Genomic DNA, 25,579 nt, shown 5'->3' with positions numbered 1-25,579 from the left:
GGGTTGAGCAGAGTTTTAACACACTGAAACTGTGTGCCTGTAGCTGAGTTGAGCGTAATATGCGTGCTAACAGCCAAACCACGAGTAAACCAGCATGATCCGTTTGTGCGGAGCTGCGCACCGCGCCAACAAGCTAACCGACGGGCGACTTTGAGCAAGCTGTATCAAAACTGCCTTTACACAGACACACCTCCTAGCCTGTGTAGACAGTCATAAAATATAAAAAGCAGTGGCCAGATTCGAACCCAGGATACCACGCACCATAGTCAAAGTACTGAACCACTAAGCCATGACAGTTGCACTTAGAAATGCAGTAATAGCATATATATAGGAATGAATAGAAAGAGGAGCATGACAAAGCAGGTTTTGTGATGCTGATACAATTCCAAAATGGCCAATCACAGATATGTGTGGGAAAAACGGCATATATAAGCCCCATAGGTGGGCATACACAGCATAACCGATTGTGGAACCGACTTGCAGCCAGGATGTCAGGTGTAGGAGAGGGTAGTTGCTTCCGAGCACAGAGGTGGGGCGTTGAGGAGTCCAAATATATGGTTTGGCTCCTCATCCATAATCATGAGGCCCAACTCATGCAGGGCCAGGTCCTGTGGGGAGCATATAGGGCTGAGGCGTGGGACCGGTTGGCACATGATCTCACCAGTGCCACAGGAATACAAAGGACTGGTGAGCAGGTCCGTCACCACCATGCGGACCTGAAGAGATGGAAGCAGGACCAATTGAACCATTGGATCCAGGAGGCCCGGCAAATGCCCAACGCCCCACTACTGAGTAAGTTACATGTAATTATTTATGTAAGAAATAAACCTAGCTGATATTATGGAGATGTGTATTCCAATATTACTTCATTTATATTACAACAGCAGGTGTCCATTCTGCGAACCGTCGAGCCTATGGCGATAGGCTGGTGCGGTTGTGCCACCAGGCAGGTCAGTAATTCTCTCCCTGTAACTCTAAATAAATATATAAGTATGACAGTTAGCAAAAGAGCGCAGTGTAGTCACTAATTAATAAAATGTGCAAGTAACAGTGTAAGAGAGTTTGCAAGTATTGCTTGATTATAAAAGTGTGATGCAGCCTGTAATCCAAATATAAAAATGAAACAAGTCTGAACTAAAGATGTCCCACCTGTATTATAATAGCACATAACCTGCAGCAGTCTGAAAAGTACAGCTGCAGAAGCTGAGTAAAACACGTGTGAAATATATCCCTGTTGAAATTCTGAAACATGACATAAGTGAGACTGTTGGAAAGGATTGTTATAACTAAAGGTAAAACATGTCAATAAAGCCTAGAATTAAGTACCATCCTGAATTGTAAAAATAAAACAAGTAAGAGAGTGTGAGAAAGAGGTATGAATCCACCAATAAAGTAGTACTAACTCCTAAATAAAGTATACTGCAGTCAGTACAGAATGAAATGAATGTGACAGGCAGAACCAAACAGCAACATGTGTTGAAAACAGTACTGAAACTGGAATGTGTGTCCCAAACTCTGGATATGTTTCTGTCAGTCTGCAATATGCAGATATTATGGTTGTCTGAAATACCAAACATCCACAGTTGTCTATAGCTATATAAAGCAAATGTAGCAGGATGATGTAGCTGAACAGAGCCAGATATGAATGTGTATGAATAAATATGAAATGTATATTGATGTAGCAGTAACATTCCTATCACCAACCTGAAGTAGTTATCACATAGGAAACTGTAGGCAGACCTGTAGTGTGTATATATCTGCAGCTAGTAGAAATGTACAGCATATGTATAGGTATTTGAAGTTGTTAATTAAATATTTCTTCACCCTACCCTATAACCACAATTAATCCATTCCACATGAAATGGGTATGTGCATTCACAATTAACATCCCTGGATATTTGTCCTGTTGGTTCATACATATTTACATGTACGTTGATGCATCTGCCCTGTTCATACATCCAAACCTGATGGACTGTTGCCATCAATCAACCCTGCATGTTGTTGGACTGTGTATTGCTGTTCAAATTATGCATGTGTTATGCTTGCTGTTCAATGGCTTGAATTTATGGGTGTTTGGTTAATGGGAATACTAATGCATGCTGTTACAACTAATTGTGAATGGTATTGTACGTTACTAACCCAAACTGTCATAACATAATGCAAAACATAGGACGACAGGGAAGGCAGGTTCCAGCGGACCCACCTCTTCCACCTCAGGTGGAGAGTGCACCTGGCAGTAGTGCCCAGGCCGGACCCTCCTCCGGTGGCCCTGTGCTACCTGCACATCCCCCCTCTGCAAGCGTGGCCGGAGAAGAACATCCACTCACTCTCCGTAGTGTCCAGACTGTGGTGCGTAGGGAGATCCGGCACGCTGTGCTTGGGCCCCTACGGCAGCTTGAGGCACAGGTGACACAACTCACGGGCGTGCCTGCTGCCCAGCCTACACAGCCCCAAGCACAGCCCCATCCTGGGCAGTGAAGGCACAGTGGCAACTGCCCATGGGTGGGGATCTCAGTTCCACTGTTGCCATCTGTGGGCTCATGGGCTCGAGATATCCAAACATCTGTCCCCATCAATTGTGTAACCCCCCAACATGTGTCATACACCACCCCTGTATGCGTCTTGTCTGTCTTGTCTGTTAACCTCCCCTACCTACCTCCCCAGCTATACTGACTTCCTGTATCTGACATACCACTCTCATGTGAAAAAAAAAAGGGGCACTCTGTACCCACAAAAAAATTACGCCCCATACATAGCTGCCCATTTTGCACACATCTGCTGGACATGTAAACTGGCAATTACAATTGGTTGTACAAGTATTATTGTTGTCCTCACACCTCTCTCAGGGGGTGGAAGGTTTCAAATTTCACACCAAATTACAAACATATGCACAGCTGTTGCTGCGAAGAAATGGGCAGCTATGGGCCTTTCCTACATCCCTCCTGCAAAACCCGAGCTTGCTTTCCTACTGTCCTACCCTCTTTGTGACCCCTTTTTCACCACTTTCCTATCTCCCCATTTTCTTTTCTTTCAAAGAAATAGCAAGGGTGTGCGCGAAAGTAAGCGGGTGTCTTGTGACTAAGCGGTGCGCATGCGTGACCTTCACAAAACCAGCGCTAACCCACTTACAACTGCTTAAAAGTGCCTTAGTCACTCTGAATGACAAGGCCTGTAGTTTTCTCAACAGCAAAATAAAATACCTCCCTCAGTCTCGAGCCCAGGACCTTGGAAACACTAGTCTGCATGACTTACCACTAAGCCATGAGTGCTATACAAGAACACGGTGCTGAAAGAAATATATCATAAAATAGTAGGAATTAATGTAAAGGGAATATACAAGTCTAGTACACAAAGCATGTCATGTATATTTACTGTCAAATCTAGTGGATTTGTAAAATAGTACTGTGTGCTGAGAAACAGTCATGCTAGTTGGTAACTACTAGGTAATAATGTCACAGTAGCATCTGGCAAGCCACACACATACTCAGAGCAGGATAAACACTGCCATAGTTGAATAGTTAAGAGTTCAGACATAGCAACTGTGACTGAGTTACAGGGATGTCCCAGATGTGAAAACAAATGTCAACTGTGCCCCACTGACACCCTGTCAAATGTACTAACAGTAGGCAGAAAGGTGTAACTACACATGTAATGGTAACTATAACTGACTGAAGGTATGCACCACCTGCCCGGCACAAATGGTGTACTAATACATATGCTTGAAATAACCCACAGTCACAACTGCAGCGTATCAGAATATGTCACTGGAGTAACCCACTGCTATGTACCATTCCATGAGGCTGATAAAAGATGCATCGGAGAGTATCTGAGGCCTGCTCAGCAGCATGATCAAATACCCCTGTAAGTGTCAAGGCTCACACCATGGCCTGACCATACTGCATGCAGTAACACCCTACCACAACAAACACATAGGGAATTTACTGGCCAAACAGATTTAGCAAGCATTACAAACTGTGAATGTAAATGGAAAATAGGAAAGCCATAGCAACACATTACTGGAAAGACACCTAGCAGGCATACAAAGAGTGAATGTAAAGGCCAAATATTGAAGCCATAGCAACAGATTGCAAGAGCCACTGCTATATACCAGTTACACCACAATCCCCACAGGAATACACACACACCTATATACACAGTATTACTAGTCGTAGGTGTCAGTTTACATACACACGGAGAACAGGACACTGGAGGAAGGAATACTCAGCTTACAGAACAACATGCATTGCAATGTCTACAACACAGCCTGAAATATGAGATACATACCAACCCTTACACTCACAGAACAGTGTCCACAGCAAACCAGCATGGTCCCCACCCTGATAATCTGAAAGGGCTACGCCTACCTAACAGACCTTTTTATAGCACAGGCCTGTAATCACAGTGAGAACTGCAATCACTACACAACAGGCTGCATGCAATTAGTAAATGCTGGCTAACAATTGGTGCAGAGTTCATCACATGGACATGTGCAGATACCTACAAAAGCATCCTGTACTCCCAGTCCACACATACAATACTGTCATTGCACCCGCTGGAGGTAGAGAGAGAGAGGGAGAAAGAGAGAGAGAGAAAACAAACAAAAAAAAGAAATGAAAGAAAGAAAGAAAGAAAGAAAGAAAGAAAGAAAGAAAGAAAGAAAAAAAACCTAAAACAACAAAGCAAAGAGGCTGACAGCAGGCCAAGCAACTGCAAGCCTACACAAACAGCTGCAAAAAACACAAGTAATGTAAAGTACTACTATAATACTGTACATACTGTGAACCCTCCAGATGTGTTGTTGGTCTGTATCTATGTATATGAGGATGTGCATAGGGAAGGGGACATACTGAAACTGTCACTGAAGGCTCCACATACATATGTATGTGACAGTAGCTATGTGCACATAGCAATGTAGGTTGTAGTGCAATGTACAAGTAGGTTGTACAGTAATGGGTGTTCAGCAGTAAGTTACTGTGTGTATACATATGTGGAACTAAAAAGGAGTATAGATATATATATATAATGTGTATACGTATGTATATCGAGATATGTATGGATATATATATATATATATATATATATATATATATATATATATGTATATATATATATATGTATATATATATATGTATATATATATATATATATATATATAATATGTGTATACATAGATAGAGAGGGATGTATAAATACATAGACAGATATAGTTTCGCAGTGGCATAGTTTAGTACTAGGCTATCTGCAGACAGTGTATAGAATAGATTTAGAAACTTGAGCCTCTGTATAGTAGTGACACAGTGAAGACCCCCCCTACATAATAGCATTAGTTTACTGTGCATCTGTCTAGTAGTGACACAGAGAAGACCCCTGCTGTAAACCTATGATCTCCCATCCACTTGTCAAGAATGCACATGAACAGTGTCAGTGAGGGTCTCTGCCTAACATGAACTGGGATCCTGTTCCACAGTACGGGAAGCCTCGTAGTGATGGATCTGTCCCTACAGTATGTCCTATTCATATGTATGCTGAGGTTTAAATCCATAGCTGTCGTGCTTCTGATGGATTTGGATTGTATGAGGTGGAACATGTCCATCACTACCAGATTGGACATGGCCTACTACATCAGGCACAGATCACCCCTATGTAGGCAGTATGCTATGGAATAAAGCATGAGTTACGTTAATGTGGCAGCATATGACAGTAGTTGCAGACCCTTGATCCTCCTGGTGATGTACTTATGGGGTCCCCCTAGCTGTTGCAAGTGCCAGGTGAGGTACATACCAAATGGGGCATAGTACATGGTCATGGGCCTGATAAGGGAGGAGTATAGGGGTACAATGACCCCTGTTGATGTGGATGTGAATCCTTTCATGATAAGGTGGGCAAGGTAGGAAGTCCATCCAACCACTTTGGCAACGTGGGTGTCAAATGAGAGGTCAGCATTGCACAGTGTCACCAAGTCTCCGATTACTTTGTCTGTACTCAGTGGGTTATTGTCTATGTGATAATATGTAGGTACCTTGTCCGTCCAAAAGGGTATGAGTATACATTACGTGGCATGCAGTGTCAGGCTATGACTCTGGCACCAGTTGTTGGTGTCTGTGAGGCCTGTCAGTAGGATGTATGTGTCAGCAGGTGTATCGCCTATGGTGCCTAGTATGCAGTCATCTTTGAACATTGTTAGCCACTACCCTCCCATGTCTGCTTCCACATCTGAGAATGATGTGCCAAACATGAGCAGTCACAGGACAGAGCCCTGTGGGACACCACATGTGACTGGCTCTGAGTCTGACATGGCACCAGTGAGATTGACTATAGGGTTTCTATCCGTTAGCTGGTTTGCAACCCATCATGTGACATATGGAGTTACATGTCAGCTGTTGATCAGGTCTATGATGGCAGAGTGCGGTATTGTGTTGAATGCTGTAGGCAAGTCCAGGTAGGCTGTATGGACCGCTGTGCCCTCAGCAATGGCTGTAGTGACTGATTTGAAAAGGTCAACCAGGTTCATAAGGCAGGATCTGCCCGCTACAAAGCCAAACCGGGTGCGTTCAAGTGTCTAAGTCCCCAATGTCTCTGTGTATGGGTACCATAATGATCTTTTCCATAGTGTTGCAGACCAGGCTGGTTAAGCTTATGGGGCAGTAGTTACCAGGGTCTGTAGAGGTGCCTCCTATGTGGAGTGGGACCACTGTTGCTGTATGCCAGTGTCCAGGTACATATGCTGTAGTAAGGCTACGGCTGAATAGCATGTAATGTGCATGTGTAGCTCCTCTTGCAGTTCACGTAGCATGCAACCTGCAATACCGTTGGGTCCCATTGATGCTGTGTTTACAGCTCCACTGAGGGTGGTTCCCAGCTGGACATCTGAGATGACAGGGAGGTTACAGTCAGCTGGGATAAGTAATTCCACATGTGTGGGTGAGGGAGGGGAGAAACCTGCACTGAAACTGTCTGCCAGACTGTTGGCATTATCTGTGTATTCAGTGTAGCGTATGTCACTGTGAACTAACTGTAAACACAACTGAGGGTTCCCACCCAGGTGTGTAACATAGCAGAGGAAGGCCTTGTGGTTATCTGTAGTGACCATAGCGATGTCCCTCTCATTGTTGGCCTTGCATGTTTGTATGACAAAACATATCTGTCCACTACTGCTGATGAGAGATGCCGTAGCTCTATGGAAGTATGCTCTGCCGTGCAGTAGCTACCTTCTGTTGTTATACAATTTGTTCAGTGCTGGGGTCCACCAGACAGGACGCCTGCCCTTGGTGGAGAGGGTCATGGTTTCATTTGTGATTGCATGATCCATGCATTCTTGGAGATGTCTGTAGAAGCATATGTGAAGGTGTTTGCATTGTGGGAAGTGGATTACACTGGCCCAGTGGGCATTAAGGATACCAACTCAGTTATAAGACGTGTAAAGTCGGCATGTGAGAGGTTTCTCACTGTAGTCTTTTGTGTTGTGGGGGAGGTGGAATATGTATATCCAGGGGGATTAGTCTGTGGGCAGATGTGACAAGTGAGGGGTATACATCCAGTGTGTAGCACATTGTTCCCATGTTTGTGATGATCAGGTCTAGTATATTATCTCCTGTTGTGGGAGAGGTGACTAGCTGTTCCATTGCATTTGACATAGTGAATGTTGGGAACCTTTGGGCTAGGGTGTTTGGGGTAGAATAATGCACCCAGTGTATGTTAGGGTAGTCACAGTATCCCAATATGATGGTGTGTGGTGGGACATTCATATCCTCTAATGTCTACAGGAAGGCTGACTGTGGTCACTGAAATTGGGAGGGTGGTCTGTAACATGCTACCAGTTGTATAGCAGGTTTGCCTACGGTTATCTGCACCTGGATGGTCTGTGATGCTTCATGTGTTGCCACTAACCTGGAGGTGTATGTGTCCTCCATGAATATGGACACACCCCCTCCCTTTTTGTTTTGTCCCGAGTCCTGGGGCCAAAACGCATGATGCAGGCTATAGCCTGGTACCGCTGGTGTGCTCTCAGGAGTCTTGAACCAGGTTCTCACTTACTGCACAGACATCGATATTGGTAGAATATGTACGTACAGATATATGTAATAAACACATACATATATAGATATCTGTAGAGACTTATACATATACAGATAGATCTGACTGACAACAGATATGTCTGTATATGACTATTTCTCACTCTCTGTCCCACCCCCTCACACTCATAATCACCCTGTGTCTCTCTCTCACTCTCTCCCCCTCTCTCCCCACATCTATATGTATATATCTACATCTATATATACATATTATATAAACATATATACAAACAGATATATATCTATATACAGATATAAATATATCAATACATATATATATATATATACATATATATTATATATATATATATATATATATATATACATATATAGACTGTGTGAGGCACATGTGTGCCGATGCCTTGCTACAGGTGCCTGGTGTCACAGGCATGGAGTGTACACCAGTGTGGATACTGGAGTACCATACCCCATTCAAAAACACTGACACCAGTAACCACCACATATGTACATGCCTGCCCACCACTGCATGTGTCGGGGGGAACAGGGCCAACAAGTGTACAATAGGCTCCACATCGATATACACAGTGGCACACTTGTCCTGTAATACCTGTACATGGAATGTGTCAGCGGACATGGTGTGTCAGCTATGGACATGTAGGTCACTGTACCCCTCCACACCCCACAATGTCCTACAGGGTATGTACCTCCCATGACACCTACAGATATGGTGAAGGACACAGACATATGCAAGTAACTGTGTCAATGCACTCAAACACCACAGAGCGCACACAGACTACCTACATAGAGGTTACCACTGCTGGATATACATAGTTCGGTCACACCCATGACAGTTGTCTACCAACCATGGTAACACCTCCAACATCTACAACACAAATTACCTATGTCTGTCGTCCTTGTCACTGCAGTATAGAGCACATGGTGGAGGTACGGGACCCTACCCACAGATATGACATACCCTGTAGTAGACAACACAGAATTAAGAAGCAAGGCTCCCCATGAGCAGATGTCAGACATACCCCTGCTGAATGTTATGCTGATAGGTAATATGCCATATGAGTCACCCTGTTTCACTGTTTGTAAGGAGCAGGTATGTTCATAACACATGTGTCACAAGGGGCAGGATAGCATAACAGCATGCCACTGTAGGCCCAGGGCCAAAAGCACACTACCTACCTAGGACACAATGCACACCAATGAACACATTGCAAATGGAATATGGGAGGTGGAATGAGTGTGCTAGTGACTGGGTGCATGTTGTGTACTGGTATGATTGCTCACCATGACTGTCTGTCTGTCATGGTAGTGTGTGTCCTTGGTGTGAAGCCAGAGACAGGTGTGTGTGGGGTATTGCGATCAACACATACTACATTACCATATGCTGTGCTGTGTTACCCTGTATGTCACTGTGGTGTAGGTAGGGTTATGACAAGTAAGAGTAGTGTGCATTACCAGTGAGATATGTAACTTGCATTGTGTGCAGTGCATGGGCTGATAATGTTCCCCATACAGTACCTTGATTCAAACCCCCAATGTGAAGTTGTGTATTGTACCTGAAACAGTGCGTTGACTGCTGCAGTATACTAGTCTGTTGTATGGAGTGTGCCAGGTACTGTTGCACAGTTGTCGGATGAGCACTGATATCTGGTCATGTACATGTGTATCCCCCAATAGACAGACAGATGCTATATATGGTGCCTAAGTTATATCACTGCAGTCAAGTATTATGTGTATTATGTGTGCTATAGTCTGCTGAAAGATATTGCTGACATATTTCCCTTCTCCTTTTCAGGGCCATGGTTCACCAGTGGAACCCAGTCTACTCCGCTGCAGAGGAGGAGGAGATACACCAGAGCCTGGTGCGGGATTTCGCTGTACTCTTTTCCCGCACCAGCCAGAACCAGCAGGAGAGGGCTGCACTGTGGCAAGACCTGGTCCGTCAGGTAAATGACATAGGCACACATAACCGGACATATGAGCAGGTACGCCATCACTGCAGTGATTTAATTAGAAATGTCCGTCAGCGTGCGTTGGATATCCACAGGCAGCAGCTTGCCACAGGTGATGGGGTGGCTAGACATCCCCCCCTCATCAGACTGGAGGGACTACTCCTGAGTGTTGTGGCTCCAGCACAGCAGCAACAACAACAGCATACATGTGTAATGATGGAGGCTGGAGCCACACAGCAGCAGGACATAGAGCATGCAGGTAACATGCCATGTATATAGTTGACCATTCTGTACACTGTTAGGTTATGCATGTGCGGGGTGTGTCCTCGATTTGTAGCTGTAATCATGGTAATTATTGTGCATTACTGATAACCTCATTATATGCAGTACACCTGTGGAAGCTAACTATTGCACTACTGAACTGTATCATGCCCACAGTATCAATGGCACAGTTGTGCCCACTGATGATAAATTTCTCTTTTCCACAGGTCCCTCTGGTGTAACAGCAAGGCAGCCTATCCATGCTGGTGAGTGTGTAATACCATTACCTTCACTACTCTGTATAATAATAGGCTGAAGCAGTAGTGCTATGTGTTTGATTGCAGGTGTGTTTGTGTCTGTGGGTTGATATCTCATATACTGAGGTGTGTGCATGTGTGCATGTGTGCATGTGCCCATGTGTGCATGTGTGCATGTGTGCATGTGCCCATGTGTGCATGTGTGCATGTGTGCATGTGCCCATGTGTGCATGTGTGCATGTGTGCATGTGCATGTGTGCATCAGTGGTGGCATTGTGTACACATTGTAAACTGTGTTTCCTGTCTTACTCCCACAGGTTCTGGTGCTGCTCTGGTGTCGTGCAGCAGGGAACCTGAATCAGCTGCTGTGGATAGTGATGATGATACCTGTGTAATGGTACAGGTAGGTGTGCCAGGGTCCGTCATTGGTCAGCCAATTGACACTACACAACTGTCGACCCCATCAATGCGCACAGTCATCCTGCCAATACATCCTTTGTCACCAATGTCCCTAGGTGATGGACAGGATACAGTGGGCATTGATCAGGGTAATGTGGTACTGGTTGCACATGCATCCCCACACTGCAGCCATGGCCAGGGCCCTGACACGGTACCACACAGGCAGACGTCCATGGGTTCTCGTGGGAGCATCCGTGGAAATACCGCCCCTGTCAGACGTGCCCACAGAGGTCTTTCAACACCAGCTATGTTTTGGGCTGTAATGCAGGCACAGTCACGTATGGAATGGTACACCTGACAGGGTCTGAAGGAGCTGAGAGCATGTCGCACAGCCATGAGTGACAGTATGCATGATGTTGCGGCTGCCATCCGCAACTTCACCGAGGTCATTGACAGACGTTGGGGGGACACATTAGATCTGTTCCACAACTATATGCCCATGAGCCAGGGCAATAGTGGACAGTTGAGGCGTCGACGTGGCCGTATGCCAGCAACAGCAGCAGCTGGCAGCCATTGCGCACGACAACAGGGCTGCGGCTTCTCACATAGTGCCAGCAGCAGCCCCAGCAATGCTGGGTCTGTGCTGTCATCAGACCACCCCAGAAGACCACATGCATGTGGCGCTGGACAGTCCCAACAGGGACCTGTCTCCAGTCAACAAACACCTGCTTCTGATGACAGTACCCAGTCTGGCTTTGTACCTGATACGGTCCGTAGCACCCCTGCCAGGCGCAGGTACCGTGTCCGTGGCCACAGACAGTGATCTCTATGACCTGGCAGGTACAGTCTGTGGCTGTCCACAAACACCTGTATATGGCAGCCATGAGGTGGGACTGTGTGATTTCATACACACATGCAAAGTGATAACACTTAGGGCTACCGCATACATGCATACACTGCATCAACATTGCCCCATCTTGTACTGCTGTCCCTCACCAACACACACACACAGACATGTCAATTGGTTGTATCAGTGGCAGACTCAGGCATACCAGGTACACACCCTGTGCATATGATGAAACTGTGCCACCTCCTGCAATCTATAAAATCAGTGCAGGAACAGGTTAACATGGTGCTGATGCACAGGGTGACTACATAGACGTATTGTAATAGTATGATGTTGACAACAGTACAGTGTAATTATAGCATTGTGGGTATATACCGGCATGCCTGATGCAGTTACAGTATGAATGTCATTGTATTGTTTTGTACACCCATAGTAATTACCACAGTGTTCTGTTTGCACATCTTTGCATACTGGTGGTGAGGCTGTGAAGGGATGGCCACCTACATAGGTAGCACAGGGGATACAACGATGTACATATTGATACTCAATGATGGCCATGTCAACTGCGAGTTGCATGATGTCCACACACGACTCTGCAATGCAGATGTTTCAGGATGTTGACATCTGTGCAGTACTACACAACAGGTTCAAGGCTCACAAGAGCACACTAGCACTACAAGGTCACACCTCATACCATGCATAACAGCACCAAAACACAGAACTAACTATGACAGGAGGGAGAGTGTCCATACATGTCAAGGATACTGTGGTGCCAGGACAGGTAGCATACATCATACTAAGTCTGGAACTGCTGAGTGAGGGCTCAGTGTCTGTTATTTGACATGTGCATTATTACAGGTATGAGCACTTGGGTATCAGGCCAGTTATTCAACATTTTGAAGGTACGTGGTCCATACACTTGTGGGGGGTGCAGCTGGACCCAGCCCGTCTGACCTGGGAATGTCTGGGTAGTGGCATAGAGTGCCTGCATATATGCACTGTTACATACTGGAAGTTGTACACCTTGTTTGTTGTAGCATAGTCTACATACAGGCCTGCTGACTGTAGCTTTGTTTGTATGCATGTTTGCCTGTTATGTTCCTGAAACACTGATTCCACCTGCAGTGCAGATATACAGTGCCTCTGTGGATCCCTAGTGACATCTGTGTTGCTTACTGTACTGCTGTCCATGTGTCACTTGACAGAATGTCACTGTTTGTCCTGTTTGCATGTAGCTTGCCTGTAACACATTGCATATGACTTACCTCACATTTGCTCAAGACAGCATTCAGATATGCTAGCACTAACAAATCAGGAGCACTACACCTTCACATAGTCACCTTGAGTAACTTGTTCCCCATTGGCCCTATGTGTCGTTACTTAGTATGGGAGTCACAATGCTATGGTAGCATGTGCAAAGGTCACCTGTCAATCTACTCTTAGGTCCAGTTGGTGAATCTGTGAGTCACTTGGCAATGTTACAGCTGCCTCATGTACACAGACAACCCTCTCCCCTTCCCATACATGTACAACACATGTGAGAGATGCAACCACATAGCCAAACTGGGGGCTAAGCTATGTTTACACAGCACTGGCATTCCCTGTCAGGTGGAGTGGGATACTACAGTGAATACAGTACCAGTCGCCCATAGACCTGCCATGACCACAATCCAAATACAGACACACACAGGTACATTATTGGGCTCTCAGAATAGCATCCTGCCTGAGCAGCTGACACCTGCAAAGCAGACACACAAGAAACATTACGCCGGAGCAGAGCACAAGCAACACATAGCTCACAAAGCCTGTGTGCCAAACAGTGTCAGGCCATACGGCTAGACAACACACCTGCTACGGTTGTATGAGGTACCTCTATTGTCACATACACGGTGGTCCTGCTCACAGGCTGAACAAGGTGACGGTCACGCTGAGCTGCCCGTTGGGCACTATGATCCACCACATAACACAAGCAAAGCGGTCACTCCAAGGCATGTAGAAGTATGACTCAGTCATTGTCTGTGCCAGTGTGTATGACCTCTGACACACCTCCCTGGACTACATGTTAGGGGACATAGAGGGGCTCTCTGAGCTTGTGGCACAGGCTGGTATGACCCTGGCCTTGAGTAGCATCTCACCCTCACCATGAATGCTGCTACAATATGTAGACAGGATCATCGGTTTCTGCACTTAACGTATCTTTCAGTGACATCCAAAGGGGATCCAATGCCTGTCAGTGTGGGATTACATGCTGGACATGCCACATTGCTTTGCTTGGGACAGCTTGCACCTGTCACCCATGGCCCTTTGTATATTGGCAGAAGCTGTTGCTACACACATAGTGCCTTTGTATGCAAGGCTGACATTACATAGCCACCTACCAGGTATCACACGGGATGGGACACTAATAGCAATGCTACTAAACAGCAGCAGTGTAAACCTCAAGATGCATGCAGTGGAAACTGTCCTTCGCATGTGGTACAGCAATATCCATGCAGTAACAGACTCCTGGTATAAGGCTCCCAGGTGCACACCATCAGTGCCAGGTCATTCCTGATACCATGCTTGTCATCCCCTACACATGCACCAAAACAGAACAGGAGGGATGTATCCAAAGGTACCTCAGATACACACACGCCCAGGTTGGTGGCACTGCACAAAGCATCAGAGCCTCTCCATGTGCAACACACAATGGGTTAGACTGCCTTCAGGTTCATAGCCTGGCACACACCACACTCCCATACCCAGGAAACCCACTTGGCCTTCCTGACAACACTGGGAATATGACGGTCTCTACACACACCATTATATGGTTGTACTGCAACTACCCAAACATACAGTGTGAGCATTATTCTAGCTGCAAGACCCTATCTGAAGGTTTCTTATCATTCATTCCCTGCATTGCTATGGAACAACTTGTTACCACTCCCACATGTGTTGACAACATGCTGCACCTGTTCATCACCAACATGTGGACTATATGCTCCAGACCAATCATGTATCCCTCGCTGGTGGGATGACACCATCTACAACCCACACTGTATAGTCACATACCACACGCAGCCCCTGCACAGAACACCACAGTCATACAGTTGTCTGATGCATATTCCATGTATTCACATGAGGCAGGCTTCGGACATGGGAACTCTTGCAGTTCACAGGTACATATGTGTAGGTGGCACACATACATCATGTGTGCATTGACATTACTGATATAATGTATGTCATGCAATATTGGGAACAACACCCCACACACATGGACAAACTGTGTGACAAAAATACACATGGAATTTGTAGGATACAAACCCCTACCTAACTATGTTAGATCACTTGTGAGAGTCGCAGTAGCAGAGTGTACTATTTGCATTACTGGGAAGATTGCTTTCTCCTGCTGTACTTATAGGGTGCTGACATCATCAGTTTTTACACAGTGGAATGTGCAGCATGTGTTGTGTAGTAATAGTTGCCAAAAGGGACGTTTCTTATAGACATGGAATTGCGCACACTACTCCCCCACACGCAGTCCCACACATGCTGAGCACTTGCAGGATTCAAATCCCTACCTAACTATGTTACGACACTAGTGAGAGACGCATTACCAGAGCACGCTATTTGCATTACTGGGGGGATTGTTTTCTCCTGCTGTACTTATAGGTGCTGACATCATCAGTGTTTACACAGCGGAATATGCAGCATGTGTTGTGTAGTAATAGTTGCCAAAAGGGACATTTCTCATACACATGGGATTGCACACACTACTCCCCCACACACAGTCACACACACTCTGGGCACTTACAGGATTCAAACCCCTACCTAACTATGTTATGACACTAGTGAGAAACACATTAGCAGAGTGTGCTATTTGCATTACTGGGGGGATTGCTTTCTCCTGCTGTACTTATAGGGTGCTGACATCATCAGTGTTTACACAGTGGAATATGCAGCATGTGTTGTGTAGTAATAGTTGCCACAAGGGACATTTCTCATACACATGGAATTGCACACACTAGGCACTTATAGGATTCAAACCCCTACTGAACTATGTTATAACACTAGTGAGAGACGCATTAGCAGAGCATGCTATTTGCATTACTGGGGGGATTGCTTTCTCCTGCTGTACTTATAGGGTGCTGACATCATCAGTGTTTAGACAGTGGAATATGCAGCATGTGTTGTTAGAGATGCAGTAGCAGAGTGCGCTATTTACATTATTGGGTATAATTTCTGCTCCTGACATATGTATAGTGTGCTGACATCATTATGGATGAAGTGGTATGTACATCTGTTACTATCCATCAGTAAGGGGGAGAGCATATCTATGCATTAACTTTGCACAGGCACAGTGGCCTACTGTACTGTGGAGGCGGACGTCAAATACACTGTGGATAGCCTTCTGTATTCCCTAGGGACAACAGTCAGGTATTGCACTCTACGGCCATATGTTTATCTGTCAGATGCAAGTATCTGTTGCTCATTTACTGTTTGTGGGTCTTTATTGCCATAGCCTTCCCTATCTCTATAACCAACATGTGTACTGTGGGAGATGTTTGCATATGAGTGGGATCCAGTACTTTACTTATGTCTCTGTTGTAACTTCACTGTGTGCACTGGGCAGATGTCTGATATTGTGGGAGGTTCCTGTGTTAACACATAGAAATGCCAGATATGTGTGTGCAACTGCTGAACTGTGACATGGCCTAAGTGTGTGAGCAAGCCCAGTTCACAGTTTGTATGGCTTCTTGACTGCCACTTCTCATTTATCTAAGTGTGCGAGCATGCCCAGTGTGACCTTTCCTTATGTTTGGATCTGTGGACCACCACATTTCTGTTTGTGTGTGGATGCCATCTATATATCACATGTACAGTTGAGTGTTGGACATCAGGTTGTGTTCTTACTGCCCAACTGCTGTGTGTCTGAACCTAACAGGCATTATGCTGTGCCTGCAGGGTCACCATGGGATAGTTTGCATACAGTTGTCATCATCCTTTCCTGCTGACCAAACAGTTGTATTGTTGTATAGTGTACTGGTGCAAAACTTTCACTGTGGTGGACAGTATAATCGGTTTCAGTCCTATCACTGCTTGTAATGTTTATAGTGAGCACACCAGACTGGTTGAGGGCCAGTTGTGCAGATATGACCATGTTGCATTTTGTTCAGATATGGACAGCTTAGTACATGATTGTCCGACATTGTTAATGTATTTCACAACTTGTGTGGACAGTGACAAACAATGGCCATGTGCCCTAGTCCATTTGTAATGCTAGGCAGAGAGTGTTTGTCCTTCAACACACATTTACTGGTGTTTGCCATAACATATGTCATGGTTAGTGTGCTGTGCCTCTGTCTACCTGTGACATACAGGTAATATCCAGGGTACACCTACCATCTCCCATCCAGTCATCATGATTCCACTGGATGACAGTCACTGAGGGGCTCCCTGGATATCCTGTAGTGGGAGTTTAGTCGTGAGTGGAGTGAGCTTCTGGGTTATGGACCAATCAGTACAGCATGTCCTGTTTATGTCTGTGCTGGGGTTCAGGCCTGTCAGCTGCATAGGTCACCAGCATTCAGTGTTTACATGGTGCCAAATGTCCTTTGATACCAGGTTGGTCATAGCTCTATACATCAGGCACAGTTCACCTCCAGCCAGGCAGTATGGCACTTTATGGAGCTGCATTTTCTTTACTCAGGCAACACATAGCATCTGTTACAGCTCTGCGATCCTCCTGGTGGGGTATTTGTGTGGTCTTTCCAGTTGCTGCAGGTGTCTGCTATGGTACATCCCTGAAGGGCCATTGTACACAATTGTGAGGCTGCTGATGGATGACTGGAGAGGCACATTGACCTACCCTAACCAAGCTGTGCTTACCTTCATGATTAGGTGGGTATATGGTATCTTTCTGTAACCACTACAGACACATGGTTGTCACATGCAGGATATCTATCACCTTGTGTCCCCAGGTCTCTTATTGCTCCTGATGTACTTACTGGGTTAACACCTATGTGGTCATTTCTGACCATGTACTGTGTTTTCACAGGGGTTGACTATACACTATTATGCATTTTGCTTGTTGACATGGCTGTGGCACCACTTGTGTGTTTCTATGTGTGCCTTTTGCAGGTTGCTTGTGTCAGCTGGCGGGTCCGATATGGTGGCCAGTTTGTAGTCCTCTGCAAACCTGTTCAGACAGAGTCCTTCCATGTTGGCCTGTACCTATGTGGCATATATAGCATACAAGAGGGGTCCCAGGACCATGCCTTGTGGGATGCCAGTTGTACCTGGTTTGTTGTCTGCCATGGCTACAGCATGTCTGCCAGGTCAGTTCTGTCCTTGAGCTGGTTTGCAACCCATCTACTTGCATAGGGGTTTATAGTTAGGCTGGTCAGCTTATCTGTACCACCAACTAGGGTATTGTATGGAAGGGTTTAGCAAGGTCCAGATAGGCTGTGTAATCAACATTCCCCACATCACTGGGCTTGGTGCATGTTTCACATGAGTCAGACGTGTACAGGGCAGGATCTGCCCTATGACAGCCACACTGGGTAGGGTCCAATGTCTGTGGGTACCCAATCTCGTTATTCATGGGATCCATGATCATCCTCTCCATTACTTTGCCAACCTAGATATTCGGGGTTGAGGGGTGATAGTTTGCGGTATCCATTCAGGCACCCCCTTTGTGGTGTGGGACCACTGTTGCTGTACATCCGCTCTTTGGGTACATATCCTGTGGTAGGACTGATAGTGCACAGTAATGCTATTTGCTGTTCCATTCTTTTTACAATACTTGTTGGACACAACCCAGGACACCACCTGGTACCATTGATGCTGTGTGCTGTGCTTTGTGGATGCTGGCTGTTACCTCAGCATCTGCAATGTCAGGGGGCCAGCACTCTCCTGGGATAGATATTTGGCAGTTAGGTGCTGGTGGGGAGTTTGCAAAGAATCTGTTAGGTAGGATGTTGGAAATGTGTGTGGGTTTGGTGTATTGTTTGTGATATTAGATTGCTGCAGAGCATATCTGTGGATTATCACCATGGTTCCTACCATCAGGTAGGACAGCTGTGTAATAATCCTTTGTGTCCTGTACAATTTGTATCATCATAGGTTCATAGGTTCATACTAGGCTATCTGCCCTGGCCTTGTTTGAGCATGGACAGACTGTGTGTGGGTCTCAACACCCCTTGCAATGTGCATATTATGCCCACGTAGGGTTTACTTTCCTAGATGTGACACAAGGATGGCCCCCAGTGTACACCTACTATCTCCCATGCACTTCAACGGATTTCTCTTGTTGAGTTTGTGTGTGGAGCTCAGCCTATTATGGACTGGGATTCTGTTCCAGAGTGTCCTGAGCCTCTGGGTTATGGATCTGTCCCTCCAGCACATCCTATTAATCTATGTGTAGAGGTTCAGATATCTCACTGTGGTGTGTCTGCTGGATTTAGGGTTTCTGCAATGGAGCATGTCCATTCATTCTGGATTGGACATGGCCTTGTACATCAGGCATACATCACCTCTGACTGTGCAGTATGCTTCTGAATTGGGCTGTGGTTTCTTCAGCCAGGCTGCAGATGTCCAATGTTTTGACCCTTTATCCTGTTGGTGGGGTACATTTGGGGTCTTTCTGACTGCTGCATGTGTTAGGTAAGGTACATGCGAACTGGGGCATAGTTGTCACGTATGGGCCTGATAAGGGAAGGGTATGGGGGCACAGTGACCTCTGTAGCTCTACATGTGCATCCTTTCATATTAAGGTTGGCAATATAGCAGGTCTTTCTGGCCACCTTGGCAATGTGTGTGTCACATGACAGGTTACATTCCACTTGTGTCCCTAGGTCCATGATTACTTCTTCCATACATAATGGATTGCCACCTATGTCATACTTTGTGTGTGCCTTGTTTGGTATTTGTTGGGACAGTCATACTCTGAAGTGTCTTCAGGAAGGCTGGCTGAGGTACCTGGGTTTGTGTGTGGGGTCTGTAGCAGACTTCAAACAGGTACACAGTTTGAGACAGTGTTACTTGCCCGTGGATAGTCCATGCTGCTTCTTGCTGTGGTACCAACCTGGGGGTGTGGTTATTCTTGATAATTACTGGTAGCCACACTCCTATTGTCATGTGTTCCATGTTTTGGTGCTGTAGAGCATGGTATGAGGCATAACCTGGTAGTATTAGGGTGCTCTTCTGAGCCTTGCCCAGGTTTCTGTTACAGAACACATATTACCATTATTCTCCATGCTGTGGTGGGTTTGGTCTGCATGCACCTTGCAGGTTAGACTTCTGGCATTGGGTAGCATTACATCCAGGTTATTATCCCTTGTGCTACCTATGTTGGTGGGTTTGTGTTTCAAGACTTACCTATTCCAGACACAGTGGGGGGTAACAGCAGCCTTTGCCAGTATCTACACAGCCAGGTGTGCTGGGTGCGTGCCATCCCTAGCAGGTGGGGCATCATGTCTTACTCGGCATGTCAGCCCAGGTTGTCAGCCATGTGTTCCCCCTTGCTAACAGCAATACCTCAGCCAATTATTGTACTTGATCTTGTTGTCTTCATAGTGTGGCATCATGCTTGGTGAGGGTGAGATGTTAGGTTGGGTCTTCATGTTTCAATATACTAGATGGTGTTACATTGCTTAACACATGGCAATCATGCCTCAGGTGGTGCTGCAGGGCTGCCTCTGTCGGATGCACATACTACACTCCCTGTACATGTTTGAGAGCAGGTTATGTCATGTTAGGCATCCCTGTTTCTATATGAGTGAGTCAGAGAGGGGTATCGTTTGCAGGGTTCCTACTGAGCCAGTGTATGTGCTATGCGTTGCCTGTTTGCCAAGGCCAGGGCATACTGGGCATGCCTCCTTCTGCCTACTAGGGCAGGCTCAGGTTGTTCCTCCTCCAAGTCACGCTCTGCCTGTGATGGCCTTGGCAATGGTGGGGGGCTGTTTGTCCTGGCCCTATGCTGGTCTTGCTGCAGCTGTTTTTGCAGGATCATATTATGTAGCATAGCACATACCATGACAATTTGGGTACATGTAGTTGGTGAGTACTGCAAGGCTCCACCAGATGTGTCCAGGCACCGGAACCGTGACTTGAGCAGCCCAAACACACGCTCTATTACATTTTGTGCGTATTGTATATGTCTGTGCGTGTGCCTCATTATGTCGTTCTTGTTCAGGTGTGTGTGCATTTCTGATGGGTGTAATCAGCCACGGCTCCAGTGCATAACCTGCATCCCCCACTAGGTGTCCATGTGGGATGTCCCCATTGGCAAATGTCTGGTACAGCTGCGTCAAATGCCAGATGTGGGAATCATGGTAGCTCCCAGGGAAGCCAGCACACACATTCATTATTATGCCCTAGGCATCACACATGACCTGGCAGTTGATGGAGGGGAAGCCCTTGTGGTTAATGTAGGCCCTACCTCGCTCACCGGCTGGTGCTTTGATGCGTATGTGCGTGCAGTCTATTGCACCCACTACCTCAGGGTATTCCGCTATTTGCTGGAAGAGACGCATATTGCTGGCCAATACCTCACGGGCATTGGGGAAATATACATGATCACCGACATGTGCTTACATGGCATCCAGGAACTGGTGCAGCACCCTGGAGGCTGATGCCTGTGATATCCACATCATATCACCAGTTGGTCTCTGGAAGGTACCTGTTGCTAGTATTCTTAGGCCAACACATACCTTGGGTTCCACTGGGATGGGTTCCCCTCTGTTGGTTCTGTGTGTGAGGCATGGCCTGCACAGCTCAACAATTTGCTGCAGGAGGTCTCTGTCCACTCTATAGCGCTCCACTATCTCTAGCTCATGTAACCCCTGGTAGGTGACCCTGGGCCTGTACACTGTTCTCCGTCTCCTCACTGTGGGTTGTCTGGCAGCATTTCCTTTGTTACCACCCTCAGCAAGTCTCCTATTTCTCCTTATGACAGCTATGGTAGCCCCTAGCATGTTTGGTCTGAGTGCAGCTTTTTCAGTTTTCACTTCTACTTGCTTACTCCTGCTTTGCAGTGTCTCTTGAGAGAAACATACTGCAATGCTGTTTGCAGTGTTTTAAGTGCTGGGCTGGGCTTGTATTCTGCCTGTGTAATTGCCTGCTTCTAATTGTTTTTACCTGCTACCTCTACAAGTATTCCCTGCTAGTTTCCTACTATTTCTTCTGCTAACTTTTCATCTCTGTTTCCTCAGGGGAAGCAGCTAGCATACCAGCAAAAACATGCTCACAGTGGCTACCACGCACGCACACATGCTTACACGGACTAGAATCTGCTTATTGTGGTTAAAATACATGCACACCAGCGCAAACAGGTTTACAGATCTTTAAACAGGCTCCTACATGTTTCCTCTGTGTTACACACGTGCACTCTGTCTTACTCGTGGCTCCCAGCATGTACACGCGCGCATGCACGTACAGCAAGAAACTTTGGTGTTGGCCACAGTGTACACCTTCCATTTCTTGACTTTCCCATACTTATCTGTTGACACTCCTCTTTTTCTGCTCTGTGATTGATATGTTTCACATACCACTTTGCTCCAATGAGCTTGATTTCTTCCTGACATTCCCCCCTGTGATGTCACCTATCTCCTACTCTGTTACTCCCCCTTATCTAACTCTTACACTACATGGACTGTGCTCATTTGCTATGTGACAGTGTGATTCACTATCCTACCATTCATTTACATAGGATTGCCTACTAATGCTTAGTTACATGTCTTACACTCAGCTTTCCCCCCTTAGCAACCACTAGACGATGGCCATGTTGTTTTTGGTCTGCTAGTCCCTGCATTGCAAATCCATGCATTACATAAAACCCACATTTGTGGGTTTCAAACCTTCATTTTTCAGTTTTATATAGCGCAGCCCATTTGCGCGGGGCTGCGCTTAAACATTGCCGATCTCCGAAAAAAAAAACTCTTTTTTTTTTCATGTTCGCATCGGTTTACCATGCCAATGGCCACATATTTGGCCATTGGCATGCTGTCTGTAACATTTGCACACTTTATTTGGAGCTGTCATGGCTCCATTGTGTTATTTGCAGTAACGTACTCAGTTGTCAAATGAGTACATTTCTGCAACTAACACGACTCTTACACGGGCTGGTTTCAGCTTCGTGGATCACTAATCTACCTCATTTGCATGCCTTTTGGTTGCAAGTGGGGTGATTAGCATATCAATGCCCTGCCCATGTAAGAGTCGTTTTAGCTTTCTCTTACACAGGATTTCGGGCTGTTCCTGGATCGCAATGGCTGCATGGAGTCTTACATGGTTCTTAGACTCTGTGCAAGCCATCGTGAATCCTGCCCGTGGTATGTGCAATCAGTGTAGATATATTTTGGAATGTGGTAATGTTGTGTTAGGTAGTAAAAATGTTTCTATAAAAGACCATTTTAACTGTAATACAAGAGGGGTAGTTCATGCTGCTAAGCGCTTGGATTGCACAGCTTACTATATTGGTAAAACAGAATGGAAATTAAGGCAGCGTATCTACAAACATTATTATGACATTGGGAAGGTTACGTATACCGATACCTTGTCCAGACATATTCAGGAAAATAATGGCCATAAATTTGGATTTGTAATTTTAGAACAGGTAAAAGATGGCCCAAGGAGTGGCCCTTGGAAAATAGTATTAGAAAATAGAGAATATCGGTGGCAGATTTATTTAATTGCCACTTCAGTACTGGTATTAATGATGTAGTAGCTTTATCGAGTGTTGTAAACCTCAAAAGTTATTATAGATAAATGTTTTATATATATATATATATATTTTAATATTATTATTGTATTAAATTATGTATTTGGAGGTTGCTGTATGCCGTATGCTTTATGCCCTATGCCTTATATTTTATGTTTTATGTCCTATTGCCTTTAAGGTAGTAATTAGATTATTGATTAATTGCCATAATAGGTGTATTTAATAAGTGCTTTTATTGTGATTCTTGTCTGAAGAAGGTTGGAAGCTCTAACGAAAGTGCTTACCAAACCAATAAAGTCTTTTTGGAGTATTGTCTTAGTACATTCTGACATTTTTCTGGATTTGGTGTAATAGAGTAGCATGTGTTACAGTCTTTTGACTATTGGATATCTGAAGCTTACAGTCATGGCAGTCTTCACCCATCATGTGTAAATGATACCACATTTGACAGCAGAACACAATATAATGTGAAACACACATACCCATGAGTCACACCTGTGCACTTGAAAACAGCTGGATAGTGGTGGGTCATATCACATCTCCCTAACGGACTATCTGGAACCCTTGAAATATATGGCATAGTATATGAATACATACATATATTGTGAAGTCATATGTACATATCTACAGCAGCAACAACACCCACATTCACCACAGCCCTCTGTGTTTGCTTGATTTCACCAAACACACATCAACAGCAGACCAATTGCTGTAATATATTATGTTGTGTGCTCACTCATTCACAGGGTAAATGTACTTTTGCCACAGGCCTGCCCATACAAATGCAAACCGACACATATGCCCAACACACATACTGTTGACACATAGCTAAGCTACAAAACAGTTCTCTGACTGTTAGGCTACTAGCTGCAGTTGACAGTAGGAGGCTGTGTGACTATGCAGGTCTTCAAACATATTAAACACAGGGATTGTTTATGTTCTGTAGGATAGCTTCACCTGCAGTCATTTGCAATATTGGATATAAGCTGTGGTGTATGCGATAAGTGCAGTGCTCTGTAGTGTGTAAAACTAGATAGGTAGGGGTTCTAATTTCACTCCACCCAACTTTTTGTGTGTGTGTGTGTGTGTGTGTGTGTGTGTGTGTGTGTGTGTGTGTGTGTGTGTGTGTGTGTGTGCATTTCCCCCCAAAACAAACGAGAAAGCAAAACTGCAATGGTTCTGCACTTGTTGGCCTTTGCACTTGTTGCAGGCCTCCAAACCCTTGTTCTCTCCTGATGTCATCCATCATAAGAGTACCAGATGTCATGTCACTGTCAGACTTAAGCTGTGGTGCAAGCAATAAGTACTGTGATCTGTAGTGTATACACCTAGATATGTAGGGATTCTAATCTCACTTCAATTTTTGCAGTGTTTTAGCCTAGTAAGTGATGCAGATCTTTGACCTCTTGTCCTCCACAAGGCCTGCTGATGTCATCTATCATAAGAGTACCTGACACCATGTTACTGTCAGATAACTAGTGTAGTGTGTAACACTAGATAGGTAGAAGTTCTAATCTCACTCCAGCTGACGTGTGTGAGTGTGTGTGTGTGTGTGTGTGTGTGTGTGTGTGTGTGTGTGTGTGTGTGTGTGTGTGTGTGTGTGTATCATAGTATCATTGTAATGTTCTAGGCTAATGGCCCTAGTGCCCTTATAATCCAACGTTTTACCCTTATTAACATGATCAACAACTATTGCCCCTGTCCAGGAAGCAGGGTCAGAGACTGCCTGATATGCAAGGCAGAGATCACCACTGAGTAGTCTGTCTGACACACAGTACATTGACTATGATTTCTGGCAATCCCTGTGGGACAGATGCTGAAGACTTTAATCCCCTTTGTGAGGACCCCTTGTGGTCTCCCCAGTTGACATGGCTGTTTGGAGAGGTACATAACAAACAGGCCATTACACTCAAATATTGGCCAGATGAGGGAAAACTACATGGAGGTTCTAAATTCTTTTACCAGAGAACATGTCCTCGAGTATTACATGAGCAAGATAGAATGCCCTACTCTCCACTGTGTAGACATGGTGGTCTAAGATAAGGTAGCTATCAACACGCATCACCCAGTCTCTCACCCCTGAATATGTATGTAAGGTGTCACTATTGCTGAAG

This window comes from Protopterus annectens, chromosome 12.part0 (assembly GCF_019279795.1).
Source record: "Protopterus annectens isolate FY-2018-M chromosome 12.part0, PAN1.0, whole genome shotgun sequence".
NCBI classification, from domain to species: Eukaryota; Metazoa; Chordata; order Ceratodontiformes; family Protopteridae; genus Protopterus; species Protopterus annectens.
Note: the sequence above shows the minus strand (reverse complement) of the source record.